The sequence below is a fragment of the Lolium rigidum genome, chromosome 6 (assembly GCF_022539505.1).
Source record: "Lolium rigidum isolate FL_2022 chromosome 6, APGP_CSIRO_Lrig_0.1, whole genome shotgun sequence".
NCBI lineage: Eukaryota > Viridiplantae > Streptophyta > Magnoliopsida > Poales > Poaceae > Lolium > Lolium rigidum.
In genome coordinates this window covers 32,866,043-32,875,328 of record NC_061513.1, presented here as the reverse complement: position 1 = coordinate 32,875,328, position 9,286 = coordinate 32,866,043, and positions in this window count along the sequence as shown.

Here is a 9,286-nt window from a genome sequence, read left to right as displayed (position 1 = left end):
GGAGGAGAGAGAAGGAGAGTGGGCTCTTATGCAAGAGCCAGCTCTAGCACGTGCTCCTATGCACTTTGTGAGAGTGAAAAGTGGGCCATACATTGATAAAGTACTACACTTTTATAGCTCACTATTGTATATGTTGGCTACAAGTTGACGTGGCACTTGGCTTATAGCCAACAGCTGGCTACCCTATTGGAATTGCTCTCACGAGGCCAGAACCAGTGGAACCTCGGGCTTCTCTGTTTGACACGTGTTTAATTTTAGCCAAAATACAAATTTTCCTTAAAAAAAATCGCTTTTGCTTCATTGAAGCAAAAAACGGTTGGACAAAAAAAATAGAAAGAGACTAGTTTCAGCCAAAATTTAAACTTTGCATCATTGAGCATAAAAACACACGCTTTTGCTTTATCTCTACTACTAAAAAGAACGAAGTTTCTCTTTTTCCTCCGGTCGCAATTTTCATATTTTTAATAAAACAATTTTGCCCTCTCGCCAAATTTACCCTAACGCGCCCCGCTGAACAAAACCGTCCTGAAAACCATCGGCAACCCACACAACGCCCATTCTCATCCTCATGTCGCCGTGATGTTGACGACTTCTTCGCCGCCTCTCCACGACAGCTCCTACTGCTCTGCATCACCATTGCCTGTCGATTCGCCTCCCTATTCCCCTGGTAGAAGAGAAGGGGAAGCCCAAAGCAAAACCCAGCCGCCACTTTCCTCCAACAAGTTGTGGCGTTGGCCGGAGAATGATCTCGAGGGGGAGATATAGGGCCACAAAGGGCTCCGGATCGCCTATCCCGACCGATTCTACGCCGTCGAGACCTACATCGACCCACCACCACTCGCGCATCCAACTTCCCGCACAACCGTTGTCGTCGCCATGGCCGTCCTCCACCCCAGCCATGGATCCGGTTGATCGCTGTCGCTCCCGCCTCCCTATCCACCTCCTGTAGGTTGCTGCCGCGGTACTCACGCCATGCAATTCGGCGCCGAGGTCATCACCCTCACTTCTTCTCTGACAAGGTACTACTTTCCTCGTCTCATGTCTCTCCCATCTTCCACTTCCCCATCAGAGATGCAAATAGTATTACTGCCAAGCACACAACGCGACCGAAGAGCTGCTGTTTTTTCATTAATATAAAAGGTGATCCTTAGTTAGTGGCTCTAGCTTGATATGTACCAATTCCACCTAAGGTGGCATGGGAAGGAAGTGAAGAGAGATAGAGTTACTGATGCTCTTGACTACATGGGAAGGAAGTTGCAGTTTACATGACAAAGATAAGCTGTCCATGGATCTTAGGAATGCTCAAGATGAACTTAAGATGGCTATGGAGGAGAAGCAGGTGACACTGACTCTTAAGACAAAGCAGAACACGATCTGATTTATGCTAGGATGAGGTTGAGTAGAAGAAAATAACTAAAGCTTGTCATTCAAATATGCACAAAGTTATGAGAATTAAGGCACATAAGGACATAGACAAGTCAAAGAGAAAAATAGAAAGCTAAGGTTCATTATTATTGCAAATTTGCTGAAGCTAAAGGAAGATACAAGGGAAAAGATGAGAAAGATCAGAGAGCTTTCGGAGGAGTAATAAAGTTGAGCAATGATGACCTAGGGCTATGCAATAGTATTTGTAATAGCTAGTGTTGAAGATATCCTAGTGCTGTTGAGCTAGTGGCGTTGAACTTGTGTGTTGAATTATTTGATGTAATATATCAAATGATGTGTTAACTATTCGTCGAATGATGTGTTGAACTATGTGTTGTATGTTGAATGACAAGCTTAATTACTTAATGATGTGCTGAATTATGAGATGTAAAGGGTTACCTTTTAGTTGAAAAGATTTTGGCATCGAGTCGAGATGATGTCAAGACCTATAGGGTTAACTTTTATTTGTAAAGTTCTCGACATCGAGTAGAGACGATGTGCTTGACAGGGTGGGCTAGACCGGTCAGAAAATAGATTAAACGGCCACGAGCAATCAGTGCTCAATGCCATGACCGTGCCCCAAAAGAGGAATTTATGTGTCGAAAATTCCAAAGGTGGTAGTTCCGTGTACTTCCCAAAATATGGTGGTTTTTCTTTGTCATTTTATCGTTTTTATTGCTTCAGAAGTTTATGCATCAAATGAAATTCTATTTATAGCTATGCAAGGTATAGAAATTATTTTTACCACTTTCCTTCTCGGATTACATTGTGGCATTTGCTAGAGACAACTCCTACAGGTCACCCTTGTCCACGGTTACTCTGCTCAGTGTACCCTTGGTGGGACCCACCCACATTATCTCTCCTTACCCCATCTCTACTTCTTCCTTACCTAGCCCGTAGCGCCCTTCGCCTCATTTAGTTTCACCATTTTCCCGTACCAACACCGAGTGAGAGAGAGATCCCGCGGTGGCCATCCACCTCGATGTCTCCTCTTCTATAGTCCACGTAGCCAGAGCCGGCTACGTCGTGGCTAGCCATGTCGTAGAAAGCGACATCGAGCAAAAAACATAGGGGGTAGGGGTGGGGTGTGGGCTCGACGTGGCTGGTGAAGAAAAGGCACGGAGGGGTAGCTTAGAGGAATGGCCGGGGCGGCAGAGGACCCGTCCGCTGGTTGGGATGCCGATAGTTAGGCCGATGAAGGTTGCACGGGAATGAAGACGGCAGTACGTACGGTGCGGCGGCAGTGGTATTCTTCCCTCTCATCTCCGGGTGTTCTCTCCTCTACCTCCTATTTTTTATTTTTCCGATCCCACAACTTCTCGAGAAAGCATCCGCTTGAAACTTCAACCTTGGCCTGGTCACTCCTAACTCCGTAAGCTAGCCTAGCATGTCATTTACATGTATGTTGGTGTGTTATATGTATGCTTGTGCAATATGGACCGTCCTAGATATCTTGGTGGAGGGTTCTAGAATGTTGTGATAAACCTCTAATTAGTCAGTTTTTGTATTGGTCGGTGTGGTTTCAGGTTTGACTCTTCCAATCTATAGATCTCATCTTTGCCGATGGATGTTGTTCTAGCGCACTGGATTTTTGGGGCTTTTGTACAACGACTTTCCGTTTGTCTACTACAACAAGACCTACCATGATAAGATTTGCCTGGCTCCGGTGATGTAGGCGCGAGGACGATGGCGCACCTTCGACTCGTGCTAGTGCATTTAGTCATTACTAGGTGGTCTAAAGACCAATTTGTAATTTTTATTACCTTTTGTAGTCTTTATACTATTACCGATGATTATCAATAGACGGGTGAACTTTTTCGAAAAAAAACTATTTTTTACTAGTAAGAAGGCAGCTTGATTCAATCAATTTTATAGTGGGATAATAACAAGTGCGCTCCCTCGTCAACCAGTTATCTCTTTATTCAAATCTCGAGAACATGAAGAATTGAAATACAAAAATAGAGGAAGAACAATGAGAGAGACACACGAGACACTTAAACTTGGAAATGCACGAACCACGTACTAAGTTGCAAGTGCTTATTTGTAGTAGGAGATTGGCAGAAAACACAATAGTGTGAAGAAAATTAAATGATTAACAACCATGCACGTGAGATAAAGCAGCTTCGTGGGGAACAATTGCTCTTGATCAGCATATATATTGTTTGCGATCCATCTAGCATACCAACTGCATCTAGCAGCATAAGAAAAGAGAGAAAATCTGACTAAGTGGCAAAGGCGAGCTGAGAAATAAAGAAACCCGGCCAATCCCTAAGAGCTCTAAGCTCCCAGGGTTCTCAGCGCCTGGGGTGGATTGGGGTGTCGCTATCATCCCTAAGAGCTCTAAGCTCCCAGGATTCTCAGCGCCTGGGGTGGATTGGGGTGTCGCTATCATTGGGCCTACAGCGATCGGTTGACCGATGCTTCTCTCGAGCCTTTCTGTCGGTTCCTCTCTTCTCTCGAGCCTTTCTGTCGGTTCCTCTGTAGACACGTTGCTTTGCATACCGACTCTGGCGCAACCGACTGCAGGAGAACCAACTAGATCGATCGCCATGACCCCATCTCAATCAAAAGCGAAAACACATCCCTCTTCCCGTCAGGCTACCGTCGCTGGCTCCATCTCCTAATTAGATGCCCCCGCTCACCGCTCCTGCCCAACGCCTCTTGCAGGAGCAATGTGATCCGGCAATTGTGGTCGTGCGTTGAAGTGTTGAATTTGTCAAGGTCTTCGTCCTCCGTCAACAGCGTGGCTGCGTCTAAGCCGTCGCTGGCAGGCCTCCCTTGCGCCAAGGACGCCTCTGTGATGAGGTAGCGAAGGAGTTCGTCGACCCCGTATCCAACAGCATCGCAAGCGCCGACCACCACGCCCCGCCCAACCTCACCTACCGCCACCAGCCCAAGGTATGGCATGGATGTGGCATAATGGTATACGAGAGATGGGCCACAGATTTCAGAGTATGTTCCTTTTTCTTTACCTTGGGTAAGCAGATTGGCTAGCTGCAGATGAAGGTATACAAGACTGGTTCAGAAGCTCAGTTGGATCATTGGATTGCAGGTTCTCTTTGCCTGCTTCTACATTCTTGTTTGTTACTCATCTCATGCTATGTGAGCTTGTATTGGGATTTGTTTGATTGTCAAGGTATGGCATGATTGTTATCAATATTTTGCTTTGATGTCGTAGTAGAATATATAGGACAGCATGGCATTTGCGACCTTGTGTGTTACAAGCATACGTGCTTCACTGTTTGATATTTGAATCCTGGTTAATTATACAATATATCTGGACTTCTGAACTTTCTCTCTTTCCAATTACATTGAACCTAGTGAGACTTACATCCTTATGTGGTCGTTACGCACTTTCTTATTACATGTTTCTGGTTGTTAGATGCATTACTGAATATTTTTGGTGCCCCTTCTTTGTAGACTGCCTGGTGTTGGAAAGATCATCAAAGGGTCTGTTGGCATCCTCAAGGGTTCAACCACAGTTAGCATCTACTAAGTAAACGGCAGCTATAAGGTGACAATTATTGACCATCTCTGTTCTTGAATGCCGACCATCAAGGGTCCGACCACATTTAGGGTCTTATTCAATGCATTTTTCTTTAGCTTTCACAGAAGTGCAGTATCTTCTTTTCCTTCTCTTTTTGTGCTAATATTTAGGATTATTTTGATCACATATTGGTTGGAGTCACATTTCATCTATAAAATAAAAGTAATAGTCCTGCTCCACTATGTAAGAAATCTACATCTCGTGGTAAGTTTTCTTTGTTTTACTGTTCTCAACTAAACTGTTTGTCATGTTCATCTTCTGTTATTCCAACTATGATTTGACCAAAGATTAATAGGATTAACATGCCCCATTGATGCACTGGATCCATGTTTGCGGACAGTAAGATACTTTGGAGCTGACTATAGGGCATCAGACCATCCAGACTTTTGCGGGCCTGTGCGACATGGCCTATTCTTGAGGCCACCAAGAAGCAAGCTTCCCGTGCGTGGAGCCTTCACGCAAAGCTGCATCTTGGATGACTTTCTTCGTTCATTAATGCATCGTGGAACTGCAATCTTGCCATGGCATGCTGGAGTGCAGATTCTGTCTTACATATAGCAAATCTGGAATTTGTTCCTTGTGCTCGATTCTACATATTCAGCATATGTCCCATTGATTGGATCTCTGAAGTAGTACACGCCTATACTGTATAGGCGTATGTGAATATTCAAACTGATTAGATATGAAAGTTGTATAGTATGTGTGTGTTTGGATATGGAATTCTGGACCCACATGATGAGCATGTATTCTTGTTTCCACATGGCAGGCCGTTCTTTATTTCTTTCTGCTCATGCAGTTGCTATATTTGTTTGATTCGATGTTGTTTCTTCGGGTGCTTCTAGCTTGTGACCGGATCTACACAATCTATGAAGCACAAATGCAGTTTGAACTTTTGGCCTGGGCTCGGGCTTGGTTGCTGCGAACAAATCATGCTAGGCTCAGGCTCAATTTCTGCACCTTGGGCATTTCTACGCCTGGCGCGAAACCCGGCCTGGGCGAGGTATGCTTAAGCTTTTTGTCAGGGGGCATTTGCATATAACAGTAAAGCAAGAATGGAAGAATATAATTCAGTTTGCATGGATGAAAATCTTGTGTGCAAGTCCAAGCATAATTATATGCTTTGTTGCAGGAAAATATATCGTAAGTATTGAGCATTACCAAAAAGGACCAAGCCATTGCAAGGGATTTGCACTTGACTTCCTAGCTTTCTTTAAATATGCAAAGGCAAGGAGCGTATTGGTACCTCCTAGCACTAACAGTCTAACAAGCAAACTGTATTATGTATATCATGTTCATCCTTGAAGATGTGTGGGATTCTCAAGAGTGTCATTTCTCCATGTCGTTTACACGCTCACGTTCAGGAGATTAATTGAAATACTCTCTCCATCCATAAATAGATGTCTTAGATTTATCTAAATCTAGATGTTCGTGTTGGAACTGTTGGCATATGTGTTCCGCACGGTTCCTCCCCAATGGCTCGAAGCAGTCCCAATCCCGCACAGTTCCATCTCAAAAAACAAAAAAAAAACCCACATGTTGTGACCGTCGCTACCGAGGAAAACTCTCCATCCACACCGCCGCCCAGCGCAACACCAGCCCTCCAACTTGCGAAAACCACGGCGGTGGATGAGTTGCATCAGCCCCTATCTTGCGGCAATAGCGGTCGTGCGATTGCAGAAGCGCGCCGGCGGCTGCCAGGTGTGAGGTTGCAGCAACGCGGCTGACTAGGGCACTAACGAAGGTCAGCGGTGGCAGTGGCGCTGGACCCTGGCAGCACCGATGATCAGCATTGGCAGCATCGCCAATCACCATTAGTAGCATAAGCGATCTTCCTTTGCAGCAAGCGGCCTTGGAGCTAGACTATTGAAGCACCGAAGCCCGGCGTTGGTCAGCGGAGGTCACAGTTGGCAGTAGAGGTGGTGGCTTCCCTTTGCAGTAAGCGGCACACGACAGCAGACCCTTGGAGCACCAACAACCGGTGTTGGCAGCAGTAAGGGGCGATGTTGGTAGCATCGCTAGCTTTCCTTCGCAGCGCATGGAATCTAATTGCAACATCGGAGGTCGGCGCGGCAGAGCGCGCATGGACCATCTAGTCCATCTCAAAGGGCACCGTCTTTCTACGGCTGAGGCCATTACTGCGTGGCCAAATCCTTGACCTCATGCATCATCCCTGTCTTAGTATTTTTTTTTCGAGGTTGACGGGGGGGAAAAACCCCACCGTTTGTTTTTTATTATCTCGAATGGCCAAGCAGCCGGTCAATAAATACAAGCAGGGGGATACAGGGGGGGAGGGAGAGAGAACAGAGTACAAATCACGCTCTGGCTAGCATATAAGCCCGCAGCGTGTCTAAGTCTCCTCGGTCTGTAGGCGGAAGGCGATGCCGCCAAAGCAGAAGGTCGTCGCAAGCTCGGAGCAACGTGGAGGTCGGGGTAGAGGGTCTCCCGTTGAAGACAAGATCATTCCGGCTTTTCCAAATGGCCCAGAGAGTTGTCGCCACTCCCACATGCCATGCGGAGACCGAAATCCGGAGGGGGGAACGGATGTCCCAGATGGAGAACAGCCCGTCCGGGATTGGGGCTTCCAGACGGGTCCAGATCAAAGCGGCCAGGCAGCAGTCGAAGAACAGGTGCCTCCCAGTCTCAGCGACGGGGCAGGAGGCACAAATCTCAGAAGGCGCGCAGTGCTTGTGGAAGAGGTTAGCACGGGTGCTCAGGCGGTCGATGTCGAGGAGGTACGAAAAAATCTTCAGCTTGGACGGGAGGCGAAGAGCCCAAGCAGTGCACGCCGACTCGTCTCTGGGGCGCTGGGGGGAGAGCATCCTATATGCCTCCCTCGAGCAGAAGCGGGGGGCCAAGGCAGAGTCGATGACGCGGTCGTCGGGGAGGTGGGTGAGGCGGGTGTCGTCGATGATCTGGCGGAGCTGGAGGAGCTCGGCGTCCGCCGCAGAAGTGAGTCGGGGCTGCAGGTCCAGGCCCCGAGTAACCACGGTCGCCACCGTGGCGTGCAGGCGGGTGCAGTGGGAGAAGAGGGCGGGGAAGCGCTCAGCTAGAGGGCTGCCCGGCAGCCATTTCTCCATCCTGAAGGATGTGGATCGCCCATCCTGAAGCACGACACGGGTGATCGTGCGGTACAGGGGAAGGCACTCCCGGACGATCTTCTCCAGGAAAGAGGGGGCCGCCGAGAGCTCTCCCAAATCACGACCTGAGTGAGCAAAAAACCAAGATTTCCAAGGCAACATAATAGGATTGTGTAGTTGGTGGATAAAATTTAAAAGCAAGCACCTGTTCTGCCGGTGGAGATCCTTGACGCCGAAGCCGCCCTCCTGCTTAGACAAAACAACCTTATCCCAAGCGGTTAGACAACGAGCACCAGAGCAAGAATCCTTCCCGGTCCAGAAAAACGCACGATGTCTCTTATCTATATTGTCGATAACCCCACGCGGAAGCAAGTACGAGCACATAAATAAGTAGCAAGATTATTCAGAACCGCATTACACAGAACAAGCCTCCCCCCGGAGGACAACAACTGGGCGCGCCAACCAGAGAGACGATGGTCGAAAGAGAGGAGTAGGGGAGCAAAGGCTGACTTGGGAAGTTTGGTAGGGGAAAGCGGGAGACCCAGGTACGGTTGGGGGAAGGTGGAGATGGGACAGCCGAGAGTGTCGGCCATGTCTGCAGCCTCGGGGGGACTGACATTCATGGGGATGAAGCAGGATTTATGGAAGTTTATGGCCAAACCTGTGGCGGCAGCAAAGTCATCCAACACCTGGCGGAGGCACGCAGCGGCGCCAGGGGAGGCTTTGCAGAGAATCAAGGTGTCGTCCGCGTATTGCAAGACGGGGCACGGAGTATCCGCAGCAAGGGGGTGGGACAGGAAGCCATCGGCCCAAGCCTGGCGGATTAAGCGCTGGAGCACATCAGCAACAAGGATGAAGAGATAGGGGGAGAGGGGGTCCCCCTGTCGCAGGCCGTTTTTGCAGCGAATCCAGTCCCCAGGGACCCCATTGAGGAGGATAGCTGTGAGGCCGGAGTGAAGGATTTTTTCCATCCATCTACACCACCTGTCGTCGAAACCCCTGGCCGCAAGAATAGAGAGGAGGCTTTCCCAGTTGACCGAGTCAAAGGCCTTCCGGAAGTCAATTTTGAAGACAATGGTAGGCGCCTTACGCGAATGACAGCATCTCAGGAGGTCGGCCGCGTAGACAATGTTCTCCGAAATACGGCGCCCAGAGAGGAACCCAGTTTGGTCCGCATCGACCAACGACTGGATAGTTGCCTGGAGTCTGGTAGTAAGCACTTTTGAGATGGCTTTCA